A 13,439-nucleotide genomic window follows, 5' to 3' on the forward strand; every position below is an offset into this window, starting at 1 on the left:
CTAAATATATGTATCTAGTGTGTGTATGTATGTGTGTATTTTTGCTAATATCTTCGTATTTTCAGAAGGAGAGACTTATCTTTAATTTGGAAAGAAATCTGTTAAGCAACCAATAAAATTAGACAATGTGGGGTGGCTGGGTGGCTCAGTGAGTTAAGCTTCGGCTCAGGTCATGATCACAGGGTCCTGGAATCAAGTTCCACATCGGGCTCTCTGTTCAGCAAGGAGTCCCTCCCTCTGTCCACCTCTGCCAGCTTCTCCCTCTCCTGCCAGCTGCTCCTCTTGCTTGTGCTCTCTCTCTGTGTCAAATAAATAAGTAAGATCTCTTTAAAAGACATTAGACAAGGTATCGTCTTAAATCAGTTATATATGCACATCTCTGCTTGCCTGCATGTATATTTAATCTGTTTGAGACTTTGTTTGTTGGTACATCAAACCCTTAGTAATATTCATTTTGTTCTAATTGCTTGGTGGGAGTCATATATCTTCTGAAAAAGGTAGCTTTTTGTTTTGTTGTGATGTTCCATTGAAGATATAATGAAGGATCTCTATAGACCAATTGTAGGCCTTGGTATATTGATCCCTTTTGCTAGGTGGTGTGACACAGCAAAACAAACAGTTCCTGTATTACATATATATGTATATTTCATTTTCCAGTGAAATTAATAGGAATGTAGCCATTATTCCCGGTAGGAAACATCTGTTACACACCTCATGCCGAGGACATGCAGAGAATGTATAGAAATGTAGAGTGCAAAAGAACCACGTGAAAATACTTCCCCTTTCCTATGCTTTGGAGGAGGGCTGACAATATATATAGATAGATAGATAGATAGATAGATAACATGTCATCAGTGTCCCTACATCTATAAACATCACTGCAAGGGAAGTGTGCTAACCTTAGAAGCATCATCAGGTTTACCCGGAACTGGAATGGAGGTAGAGACTGATTTTTTTCTTCTAGTTTGCGTTTTCAGGAAATGAAAAAAAGTTTTAACTTCCTAATATAGCGTCAATAAATGAGAAAAGTCAAATAAGTAGTAAATTCAATCTTCTACCTGTACCATATTTTACTTTGTATTCCAAGATGCTTTTACTAAGTCCAGTATTTTGCATCTGATTTCTTAGATAGGTAGTAGAGGTATTAGCAGCAGCCCAGACATGCAGTCCTGTAAGGATCAGAAATATAAAGTAGAACAATGTAAATCGTGGCTGATCGTTCTAGCAGTTCCATGGCTTTGACAAGGCAACTAATACCTCTTGTCTTCGGAGAAAAAAACAGAGGTTGTGTATATAGTTGGGTTGTGTGGTCATAGGTGGCTGGGCTAAGATCTAGTGTTCTTGGGGCCCAACTAATTTCTGTTTTTCTAAATTCCATTCCATATTTTTCTAAAAGTGTAGATTTTATGTTAATGAAAAATAAACTGGCTTTTCCTCAGGATTTTTCAGATTCTTAGCATGCCGAAGAATCTTCAAGAAGGAGTCCTGAGTCGCTCAGGCGATTAAGCCTCTGCCTTTGGCTCAGGTCATGATCTCAGGGTCCTGGGATCGAGCCCTGTCTTCGCTGGGGTCAGGGGAGTCCCTGCTCAGTGGGGAGTCTGCTTCTCCCTCTCCTTCTGCTCTCCATACTCCGAGCCCATGCTTTCTCTTGCTCGCTCTCAAATAAATACATTCTGAAATTCTGAGCAGACATACATCTCAAGGGGACACTGTTTAACCCACCACACCTGCCAAAAAAGCTTTTTGTTGGAAGGAAAGTTTCTTCTACTAAAAATAAAGCTTAAAAATTTTAGGTTTAGAAAGAGGAACAGTAGCAACTCCTTACATTATCATGCAGCAAAACGAAAACAAGAAGGAGTCAATGAACCAAATAAAGAAATGGAAGAGACATCGTTGAATATAATTTGATTCCTGTTTTGCATAAAAGTGTAAAGAGAAATGTGAATGCTTTTTGGTTTCATATAGTTGGATTATTACAATAAACATATTTATATTTGTGCCTTGAACTTCTCACTCAAATATTATGACAACTTTGCTGTGACAGTTGACATCAATCTACAAAATTCGCTTAATTTCATCTATTATTTATTTATTTATTGCAAAAGTTTCTCAGTTTGTTTTGGAGGTTGGGAGGGCAGAGAGAGAGGGAGTGAGAGAGAATCTTGGACAGGTTCTTATGCCCAGTGGAGCCCAATGCAGGGTTCGATCTCACCACCCTGAGATGATGACCTGAGCCAAGAGTCAGACACTTAACTGACTGAGTCAACCAGGTGCCCCGACATGTTCTTACTTTTACAGAAATGCCATGATCTTTATTTTTATGTAGTTACTCTTCAGTTCATTTTATTAGTATTGTGTAGAAGCGATGTGTATCCAAGTGAGGGCTTGGATACAATGAAGGATGTCTCCCTTCTCTCCTACCTCCTTCCCAACTACTGACTTCAGTCTCTTGTTTTCTGTAGAAGCAACCACGGTGGAAGGCTCTTTCTCTGGGATGCCTGGGTGGCTCGCTTTGTTAAGTGGCTGCTTTGGGCTCAGGTCAGGATCCTAGGGTCCTGGGATCGAGTCCCACATCTGGCTCCTGGTTCAGCAGAGAGTTGGCGTCTCCCTCCCACTCTGCCTACTGCTCTCCCTGCTTTGTACTCTCCCTCCCTGTTAAATGAATAAATAAAACCTTAAAAAAATTCTTTTTATTTTCTCTTTTTTAAATCTCTTGGTGATTATCCCATGACTTTAGGTGATATACTTTTATTTCATGATTTTGTGCAATTTTAGCCAGCCAATGTTGAGCTAATTTATAATCTCTTCTGAATGGCAAGATAAAGCACTTTTAACTCCATTGCAGAAAAACTGCTAATTCCAAGCAAAAGAAACTGTATATCACCATTTCAAATCCTTTTTTTTTTTTTTTTTTTGGAGACAAAATCCTCTTTGAAAGATACATTTCTAATGTAGAGAGAAACAAATTGACCTTACTTGTAACCACCCAAGCAGTTAAAAGCAAGGATAAGCTGTACATTATACATATAATGTTGTTGATAAACCTTTTAGATGGGTTTTTGTCGGGGGTGTTGGGTGAATGAGAGGAAACAGAATCTAGCTTTTAAAATACACAACGCAAGTCCCATTCTCAGATTGTGTCTGGCTTCCAGAACCTGAATAACAATTACACTGTGTGGTAGATTGTAAGTGCTATCAATCTCAATTCTAGTTCAAGTTTAAACTTTCAGCCAAACATGGCAAAGCATAAATGGAATTGCATTCCAAGCCTTAAGCCTTATTGGGTTGAAATGAAAAAGGGGGAGGAAAAAGTCTTTAATTTTTGTTTTATATACACCAGGAGGAAAATAGAAATCTTTCATCTGAAATCATTCTGACAGTTTGACAACATATAAAGTGAGGTCTTCTGTTGCATGATGGGAGTTCTTTTCAGTAAACTGAAGGTTTACACATATTTAAATGGTTGAAAGTCTCAGCAACTCTCTTGGTTACTTGGATTTTCTTTGTACTCCATGACAGAAACCAAGTTTCTCCCTATACTTAAAGAACTTAGCCAACTGACTTTCCCTAAAATTTCTAGATCTCCCCCCCCCTCTTTTTTTTTTAACACCAGCCATAGCAGAAGTTTCCAGAGCCATTCCAACCTCTTTATTTGGACCTTCCTGGGGGAGAAGCTTTACATCTTGAGAATGTCTAGTCTGGGCAGAGCTAGAAGGGAGGAAGATAAATCAGAACAGAATGCTACCATTACTCAGGCGAAGGAGAAGACTTTCAGATTAAAAACAGCAATATCAGGGCACCTGGGTGGCACAGTGGGTTAAAGCCTTTGCCTTCAGCTCAAGTCATGATCTCAGGGTCCTGGGATCAAGCCCCGCACCCAGCTCTCTGATCAGCAGGGAGCCTGCTTCCTCCCCTCTCTCTCTGCCTGCCTCTCTGCCTACTTGTGATCTCTGTCTGTCTAATAAACAAATAAAATCTTTAAAAAAAAAAAAAAAAGCAACAGTGATAACAACTTCATATTGCAGAACTCAGTGGTTTCAAGCTAATATTTTAAATAAAAAGCTTTTTCATTATGTTTATTTTCTTGCCCAATAACATATTTGTGGTTGCAAAGCTCTGTGCTTTTTCTTAATTTATTTTCCTCCTATGAGTTTTTCCTCTACTTTTATTATTAAAAATTTCATGTCAGGAAAAAAAATTACACAGGTCTTGGAAATAGGTGATCATTTTTCAGTGATTTGCCATTGACTTGGCCAAATCAACAACTTTGAACTTTGAATGTAGATGTTTCCTGTTCGTTGCAAAGCAAATTATTTTTGTCTCAGAGAAAATACATTTTTGTGAGTCCAATTCTCATTGGAACTGTTTTTAACATTGTACTGGGTTCCTCATTAATTAATAAGTTGCAGAAAATCTTTGATAGGTGTTTACTCTATGTAAGTCACAGTTTTGAGTTTTGGAATACATTTGTACTTTGACGGTTGTCACTCATGATGGTTCCATATGTCTGGGAGATTAGAAGTTATTTTACAAGCAGTCGATTCCAAGGTATGTGCAAATCACACATTCTTACTCATAGTTGGGACTCAGCAATTCTTGTCTCTCAAGGAAATGGTACTCTAACAGAGGTTATATTGGGAAGCAATGAAAATCTTAATTTTAGGTCTTCAGGGAAAAATATAAAAGGAAAGGGAATGCCTTCTTAATGCATTTTAAATATCATCTATTTTTCTTTTTACGATTTTTTTCACCCATTCATTTGAGAGAGAGAGAGAGCATGAGCGGGGGTGGGGTATAGGTCGGAGGAGAGGGAGAAGCAGATTCCCCAGAATGGGGGAAGCCTGACTTGGGGCTCCATCCTAGGATCTTGAGATCATGACCTGAGCCAAAGGCAGATGCTTAATCATCTGAGCCACCTAGGCTCTCCTCAACTATTTTTCCTATCTCTGCCACAAGGGTAAGATCTATGCTCAATATACCATACTGGGAGCCCCTGCTAATACACTCAATGAATGTATAGATGTTTCGAGAAACCATCATTGTCCCTCACCAGGATTCAACAGGCATGCTGCTGAGAACGCCAGCTCCCATCATATCTGAGAAAGCCATTATCTCCTAGAATTCACAGTGGGACTTCCCCCTAGAGGAGGGAAAACTACTCCATCTCTACTGGGGTCCTGTTGTCCTACCGCCATCTGGACCTATAGAAATGCACTGTACTTGCAATAGAACATGCACCATTGAAAGGGAGAAGAAAGCAGGGGTTCTGGACTGGCATATCCGGCTCCTTGTCCATCTCCTCGCACCTGGCAGTGCTGCCTCCCGCAGCCAACAGGTATGGTGTACACAACCAGGTCAAGATCCTAAAGCTGCCAACTTCCCTCTCCTCAAGACCTGGTGGCCATAGTCTCATTTCTTCTGCTAAGATCATCTGGCTGCTGTCTTTATTCCCTCCAATGACTCAGTGACCATTCTAGAACACATACAACTGCTTAATAAATTCACCCAACAATTCCTAAATAATAGTTGACAAAACCCGTCCCTACTGAACACTGGAGAGAGCGCCCATGGGAAAAGCTGTCCTCCAAAATAGAATAGCCTTGGATATTATCACTGCCTCTCCAAGAGTTACCTGCGCCAATATCCAAGCAGCGTTGTGTGTTCAGATCTGATGAGTTTGCTAAGGTAACATCTTTATTAAATCACATGAGGTCACAAGTGAATGCCTTGAGATATCTGACCCCCAGCTGAGGGGGCTTAATAAATCAGTGGTTTGGATTATAGGGCTCTGGATGGAAGAAAAAAAAAAAGGTATTTATTCTCTTACTGTAGCATCTACCTCCAATGAAGCCAGACAGTCACCAAACAAGCCACCTCATGTTAACAAAACTTGCTGATTGCCTGGGGCACGTTGTGAAGAGGGTGCATCGGAGATTCTAGGAGCTGGTTCTCAGTAGAGTTGGAGGATAAGGAGAGGACATAACCCCAAGGTGACCCACCAGCTGTTCCTTACCCCTCCCTGTCCTTGAAATGCACAATGTATATTTCAACCCCCTGCCATGAACCGTTTCTATGGATACAGTCTTGAGAAGGACGAGATGCATGATGGAACCCCTTCAGGGCCTCTGGAGAAGTGTTTCAGGTGATGGAGTGGAGATCTCCAGGTCTGGCGGCACCAGAGACAAACCTGGTAAGTTATGTCCCTCTGCCACTTAAAACTGCCACCTGCCCATGGGGAGTGGCCCTGCCCTGTCTTCTGTCTCTCCTGACCCTCCCTCTGTGTGCCCGCCAGTCTGTGAACCAACACTTTGTCCTCTTGCCTCCTCCTCCTCCCTTCTCTGGGCTCAAGCTCGAGGACCGGTAGAAGGACGGTCTAGAATTCCAGAACCCGCTCTAGGACCCCATGTTCTTGGCCCACCTCTCAAACATTGAAGCCCGGAGCCTTTAAGAGAGCTGCTTAATTGTCCTCTGCCTCAGTTTCCTCTTTGGTAAAAAAAAAAAAGGGTGCCACCGTCATCATCGTCACCATCATAATGTCAGGAGGATTTGATCAGCTGATAAATGTCAAGAGCGTTTTGACAAGGCACTCGAGGTTTAAGCACGCCGCCGAAGGGGAGCTGTGGCTTAGGGTGAATAAAGAGCCCACAGGAATATAGTCATTTAAATGACCTTCTAATGTTCGCTCTCTGAATCTGACTCAGTGAGGTCTCTTCCACTTTCAGTAGGGTATTACTACTGACTCCATAAGAAGATCTTAGAGGATTTTCTCCTTATCTCTGGTTCTGCAGGAATCCTACATGTTGGCTCTTTTTTTTTTTTTTTTTAAGATTTTATTTATTTGACAGAGACACAGGGAGAGACAGACCACAAGCAAGGGGAGTGGGAGAGGGAGAAGCAGGTTTCCCCGGTGTAGGGATCCCGATGCGGGGCTAGATCCCAGAATCCTGGGATCATGACCTGAGCCAAATGGCTTTGGTTCTTTAATTTATATTTGAAGTAATCATAGTATCAATCACGTGGCCCCTCGCATTTCAGATGGTCACTATTAACTTCTTTGCAAGTACTTTGGTATTTTTCCACTCCTTAATCCCAGAGACCTTTGTACTTCCTTGAAACAAGCAGGCGTCACTTTTTTTTTTTTTTTTTTTTTTTTTTAACCATTGCTTTGTTGCGTTCTCAGTAAGTTTGGCTGTGGTTTGCTGGGGTGGGGACTTTGCTCATTTTTTCGTCTGTCTGAGGCCATAGCAAAATATCACTTAGCATGTACTCAGGGAATGTTTGCAGACTGAATACAGAGAGGAAAAAGGGGATTTTTAAAAAAAAGATTTTATTCATCTATTTGATAGACAGAGGCCACAAGGGAGTGTGGAGCAACAGGCAGAGGGAAGGGAGAAGCAGACTCCCCGCCAAGCAGGGAGCCCAACTTGGAGCTTGATCCCAGGACCCTGGGATCATGACCTGAGCCGAAGACAGACGCTGGGTGACTGAGCCACCCAGGTTCCCTGAAAAAGGGGATTCATGTGTTCTTGAATCAATAGAATTTCTATTCTTTAACGCCCTGAAAATTTGACCCTTTCTACCCTCTTTTTGATGTCTCCTTGAAGTATCACCTAGTGAATGAAGCCCTCCTTGGTTATCCCAGACTTACAGTGACTATTTTTTTTTTCCTAACAATTGCTCCAAGATTAAACTACTATTACTACTATTACTATTTCTACCAAGAGCCACAAACCCGTCCCCTCCTTCTCCCATCATCATTATTATTATTGTTATTATTATTATTTTATTATTATTATTTAAAAATTATCTGTTTTGAATTGCTACTGAGTCTTGAGTCTTGTTTGATACAATTCCTTACTGCCTGCAAGTCCTCACCCAGCATTAGACTCATGTGAGACACTTAGTAAATTCAAGCTTAGGGAAGGCTGTTGTCACTTACCCCAAAAATTCACTGGGGCCAAGCAGCCGCCCTGAAACTGAGAAGTCAAGAACCCGAGGAACCTCCAGGGAGTCTGTGGTCAAATGAACCTGTTTGGGCTTCAGAACAGAGGAGTGGCTGGCCGGCTCTATGGCCATTTTGAGTTTCCATGTTGTATGCAACAATGACTATAAATAACTAGATTCTTAGAAAAGACAGAGGAAGAGGGATAGGAAAACAGTGCAGAAGTAGGGGAAGCAGGGACATGCCAGCCCTGAGTGCAGCTGGAAACAGAGGCAGGAGAGGTAAGGCAGACACTGGGAAACAAGTGACTAGGTATGGAAGCAGATGTATAGGGAGTCACACCGAATGAGAAAGAGAAAGTGATGTTTGGCCCTAGGAACACGTGTTTTGCAACATTGTTGCACTTTTGAAAGCCTTTGTTAGTATGAACAAATATACCTAAATGGCATAAAAACACAATGACGCCCAGGGATTAAGATTGGGAAGGAGTCTCCCAGCAGCTTGCTGGGTCTCTTTTCCTTCCCAAGGTTTTGATTGTTCTGCTTTCAACCAAGGAATAAAAGAGAATATCTGGCAAGATTCCAAGGGTTTGGAACATTGTAGGACACCCCCATTACGATTAATTGCAATATACTTTCTATATTTCTTTTTTAGGAGAAGTGTTGGATTGGGAAATGTACAGGCTCATCAACCAAAGACAGAATGCTGGCGACCATTCGGACCTCACAGGATATTTTTGGAAAAAAATCCTGGAATGGTGAATGGAAAAAGGACAGTCTCAGAGCAAGGCCCACCATTGAAAAGCAATCCGCAGGCACGTTTGATTCTGAAATCCCATTTCAGGCCTTTAAACTTGGAAAAAATGTATTTTCTTTTTCTCTTGGACTGTGTCAATCAGTTGTAAGACATCAGAAATTAATTAACCTCTTTATTTTCAAATTTTTCTGAATTCATGAAAAGAGAACTGAATAGAATAACGATAGTCCCGATATCTGGCAGAAGATAAAACATGGCTTTAAAAACCTTAAGATCCATAAAAAAAATTGCCAACATTACAACAAAGGCTAGATGAGGGTCGAGACGTGATCTCTCAGAGATAAACAATTTCACGGATTTGACTTCTCCACTAGTCATCATTTTCTTGGGTTGTGCTTATAAAGTAATGATACTCTGATACCATAACCACTGCAGCTTTGCAACAACATATGCTTTTTTTTTTTTTTTTTTTTTTTTTTAAGAAATCAGTTAAAAATGAAGGCGTTCCATGTTTCGGTGCTTTATTTGGCACAAAAGACATATGCAAGTCCCTTGAATTTTACCTATTGTTTCACTTTTCAGTACATCTATCATCGGTGCTATTGTTACGTAATTGGAGTAGGCTTGTAGACATGTGTTCCTTCCAACCCTTACAAGATTTCTCATGCATCGGGGCTGATTTCAAAGCTTTCATTGGATTTGGTTGGAAATGTAAAGTTTCAGGGGTGCCTGGGTGGCTCAGTGTGTTAAGCCTCTGCCTTCAGCTCAGGTCATGGTCTCAGGGTCCTGGAATCGAGCCCCGCATCGGGCTCTCTGTTCCGCAGGGAGCCTACTTCCCCCTCTCTCTGCCTGCCTGCCTCTCTGCCTACTTGGGATCTCTTTCTCTCTCTCTCTGTCAAATTAATTAATTAATTAATTTAAAGAAAAAAAGAAATGTAAAGTTTCAACATCATTGCCATCACAATTGTAATTACTTTCTTTAAAGAGTTGAGGGCAGCTTCGTATAAAAAGAACATTCGTGAAATAACTCTGAGAAAGCTGAAGGCATCCACTTGGGTCCCCCTTGGGATGCTTCTTTTTTGAGATGCTGACTGTAAGGGTATATTCTTTGGTTGTTGTCCTTCTGTTTATTTCTCTGCGCATTAATATACAGGGAGGCTGAGGTCCAGTGACCTCTTCACCCACTCTTAAAATAGCTTTTTTATATTGCTTTCAAAGTGAGAAACAATGGGAATAATACAATGAGAAAAGTATGTGATATGGGGCCAGACAGACCTGGAAGCAAAACCCAGTTCTTTTAACAACTATGTCACCGCTCTGAACCCTTTGTCTGTTCATCCATGAAATTGAGATATTAAGACTGGCCTTGCCTGTGATGTTTCAAGGGTTTAAAACAATGTAGCTAGGCCTTTAGTAAACACTGGCTAGCATGAAACAGTATCTCATTTGTTTTGCTCTAACAGTTGACTGATTAGGAAGATCTGTTGTGCCGTGTGTTGTGCCGTGTGACCCCGTTATGATTATGTCCCTCTCTAGGGCCTCCCTGCAGACAAAATCATCCCTGAAGTCATCCAACATTCTTTTCTTAAAGATGGATTTCCTCTAGAGATGTATGGGTATGCCCCCCTCCACACTGACACCTTCAATGCTGGTAGAGAAAGATCAGTCTCATTTTATTATTTATTAAATACTAAAAAAAATGTACTCTAGAAACAATATATGCTTTCCCCACCCTCTTTTTCTCTAGAAAAGATGAAAACTGTTGCCAAACTCATGGTATTATTCACAAGTCATGGTTCTGGGGTGGGGGAACTCTTCAGAAGACATGTTAGGAAAAAGGGGATTATGTTATTATTTTCAAAATGAAACACAAGATCTGTGTTCCATTCCAGGAAAATTTTCGGGATAGAAATATTGAACCCATTGACTGAATGAAGAGTTTTGGCTTTTGCATAAACCTGATGAAAAGTGATGTTGCATGCTTAGATTTTCAAGTAGAAAATGAGGCAAAGGGATCATTTATATCTAAACCTGCATTGTACATGAACAAACTTCATTAGGAAGAACGATATATATATCTAAAGTAATATAATTCAATGCATTTTCTAACATATGTCATATGTTCTTAAAAAAATCAAAGTATTCTGCTGCTCTCCTTGGTATTGCCACAGCAACATCTTCCTAGGAACAACGCAAAAGGCAAGGGGAAGCAAGGGAAAAAAATGAACTATTGGGATTTCATCAAGATCAAAAGCTTTTGCACAGCAAAGGAAACAGTTAACAAAATCAAAAGACAACTGACAGAATGGGAGAAGATATTTGCAAACGACATATCAGATAAAGGACTAGTGTCCAGAATCTATAAAGAACTTAGCAAAATCAACACCCAAAGAACAAATAATCCAATCAAGAAATGGGCAGAGGACATGAACAGACATTTCTGCAAAGAAGACATCCAGATGGCCAACAGACACATGAAAAAGTGCTCCATATCACTCGGCATCAGGGAAATACAAATCAAAACCACAATGAGATATCACCTCACACCAGTCAGAATGGCTAAAATCAACAAGTCAGGAAATGACAGATGCTGGCGAGGATGCGGAGAAAGGGGAACCCTCCTCCACTGTTGGTGGGAATGCAAGCTGGTGCAGCCACTCTGGGAAACAGCATGGAGGTTCCTCAAAGTGTTGAAAATAGAACTGCCCTATGACCCAGCAATTGCACTATTGGGTATTTACCCTAAAGATACAAACGTAGTGATCCGAAGGGGCACGTGCACCCGAATGTTTATAGCAGCAATGTCCACAATAGCCAAACTATGGAAAGAACCTAGATGTCCATCAACAGATGAATGGATCAAGAAGATGTGGTATATATACACAATGGAATACTATGCAGCCATCAAAAGAAATGAAATCTTGCCATTTGTGACAATGTGGATGGAACTAGAGCGTATCATGCTTAGCGAAATAAGTCAAGCAGAGAAAGACAACTATCATATGATCTCCCTGATATGAGGAAGTGGTGATGCAACATGGGGGCTTAAGTGGGTAGGAGAAGAATAAATGAAACAAGATGGGATTGGGAGGGAGACAAACCATAAGTGACTCTTAATCTCACAAAACAAACTGAGGTTGCTGGGGGGAGGGGGTTTGGGAGAACGGGGTGGGATTATGGACATTGGGGAGGGTATGTGCTTTGGTGAGTGCTGTGAAGTGTGTAAACCTGATGATTCACAGACCTGTACCCCTGGGGATAAAAATATATGTTTATAAAAAATAAAAAATTAATAATAAAAAAAACAAAGTATTGAAAATTGCCCAAGAGTTATAAATACCTGTAGGATTATCACAAAGAAATATCAACCTTCCTCCTCTCAATTTAATAAGAAGTTAATTAGTGTCAAATGTCACCCTCATCAGATATAACTGATACGTCTTTTTTGTTGTTGTTGTCTTTTAACGATTCAAATAAGAATGAATGTACATTTGCCTCTCTAATTCCCGTTGCTCTGAAATGTTCATGGACACATATATTGCCATTTTAAAGCAGTTAATTCAAGGGTCTGTTTTTGTTCTAGTTCTGGGCTGTTTTGATTACTACCACCTTATAGGGTATCTTGAAATCTGGAATGGTGATGCCTCCAGCTTTGTTCTTTCTCAAGATTGCTTTGGCTAATGGGGGTTATTTGTGGTTCCAGACAAACGTTAGTATTATTTGCTCTAGTTTTGCGAAAAAAATTTTTTTCAAGGCTTTATTTATTTATTTGACAGATAGAGATCACAAATAGGCAGAGAGGCAGGCAGAGAGAAGAGAGAGAGGAAAAAGCAGACTCCCTACTGAGCAGAAAGCACGATGCAGGGCTTGATCCAAGGACTCTGGGATCATGACCCGAGCCGAAGGCAGAGGCTTAACCCACTAAGCCACCCGGGTGCCCACCCACTCTGGTATTTTGATAGAGATTGCATCTAATATATGGATTGTTTTAGGTGGGGTGGGCGGTGGGGTGGGCATTTGGACAATATTAATTCCTCCATTTCATGAGCATGGCCTATCTTTCTGTTTGTGTTGTTTTCAATTTCTTTCATTAATGTTTTATAGTTGTAAGAGTCCAAGACTTTCACCTCCTGGGTTCAGTCTCTTCCTAGGAGTTTTCTTCTTTTTGGTGCAATTGTGAATGGAATTGTCATTTCAATGTCTATTTCTGATACTCTGTTATTAGTGTATAAAGACATTTCTGATTGCTGGGTATTAACTTTTTATCCTGCAACTTTCCTGAATTCACTTAGTACTTCTAATTTTTGGTGGAGTCTAAAAGGCCTTCTATATATAGTATCATGCCATCTGCAAATAGTGACAGTGTAATTCTGAGAATTGGTATAGCCTATTAAAGCCAGCCCCTCCCCAAATAAGATATTACAGCTGGAAAAAATTAGAAACAACCGAATTGTAGGGAGATGCCTGGGAATCCTTTAAGTGAAATGTGTTCCCTCATAAACAAAAGAGGTAAACTATTTTATTGGGTAAATGAAAAATGTCTTTGAAATCCATGTTGCCCTGAAACACATAAATTGGTTTACCTAGTCATTTTGCTTAACAGAGTTTTTTTATTTTTTATTTTTTAAAATTTCTTTCTTTATTTATGTAAGTGAGAAGTAATTTGAAAGCCTCAAGCAGATCTTCTATTTAACTATTTTTCAAATGTGGGCTGCAAAAGAGAAATCAAAAGATGATTGTA

Source organism: Mustela lutreola, chromosome 15 (genome assembly GCF_030435805.1).
Source record: "Mustela lutreola isolate mMusLut2 chromosome 15, mMusLut2.pri, whole genome shotgun sequence".
NCBI lineage: Eukaryota > Metazoa > Chordata > Mammalia > Carnivora > Mustelidae > Mustela > Mustela lutreola.